This window comes from Mesitornis unicolor, unplaced genomic scaffold (assembly GCF_000695765.1).
Source record: "Mesitornis unicolor isolate BGI_N332 unplaced genomic scaffold, ASM69576v1 scaffold36819, whole genome shotgun sequence".
Lineage (NCBI taxonomy): Eukaryota > Metazoa > Chordata > Aves > Mesitornithiformes > Mesitornithidae > Mesitornis > Mesitornis unicolor.
Window position 1 is genome coordinate 260 of NW_010207419.1, and position 1,123 is coordinate 1,382.

The window sequence follows — 1,123 nt, forward strand, 5'->3', positions numbered from 1 at the left end:
GACAGATACCAGAGCCGTTTCCAGCTGTGTGGTGTAATCCCCTGGGCGCTCGCTGCCGGGGAAGGAGTGGGCAGGGTTCAGCTCAGAGCAGGGTCACCCGAGGAAAAGGCTGGCCAGCCCCCGTCTGCTTCGGTTCCCATCCATCAGCTGCGTCTGCACCAGTTCCCTTTCCCCTCCGGTACCCCTGGGAGTGGGGCAAAGCAGATGTTGTTGTGATCTGGGGCAAGGGAGGCTTTGAGAAACCTCTTGCTCCATCGGGGTTGTGTGGATGTCCCGGGCCGCCTGCTTGGAACCCCACGTGCGGCCGCGCTGCCGGCCCTGTCCTTTGGAAACCTCCCCGGGCGGCTCCGGCTCTGGGCTGGCTCCGCGTGCGCTGCTCGGACGCTGGCACAGCCAAAGGAGCTGCCCCAAAAACCTCCTGCTGTCAGAGCAAGAGAAGGAGGTGACTGCAGGTGGGAGCATGAAAGCCTGATGGTCAAGCAGGGACATAAATCTGTGCTGGGATCAGATCCCACCCTGCCACTGCTCGTCGCTGGAGGAAGAACGGGTTGTTTCCCTCCTGTGCGTCTTGGTTTCACCTTTCTCCTTTGGGGACAGCTTTGAGGTCTGCTGATAAAGCGCTCGATAAGAGCTTACGGAGGCTGAAATGCGCGTGCACCTCAAGGTCTGGTCCAAGGGTTGTTGTGATCGGTGTTTAATTCCCCGGTGGAGGTGGTGTCCAGGCTGCCCGTGGTTGAGGTGAGCCTCAACCTCATGAGCCTCCTTTCCTCAAGCCTGATGAGGAGCGGCTGAGGGAACTGGGCTTGTTTAGCCTGGAGAAGAGAAGGCTGAGGGGAGACCTCATCACCACCTACAACTGCCTCAAGGGAGGTTGTGGAGAGGTGGGTGCTGGTGTCTTCTCCCAGGTGATGGGGGATAGAACAAGGGGAAACGGCACCAAGCTGTGCCAAGGGAGGTTCAGGTTAGAGATAAGGAGGAAGTTCTTTCCTGAGAGGGTCGTCAGAAGCTGGCACAGGCTGCCCAGGGAGGTGGTGGAGTCCCCATCCCTGGATGTGTTTAAAGAGCGGGTAGACGAGGTACTTAGGGATATGGTTTAGGGGGTAGACAGGAACGGTTGGACGTG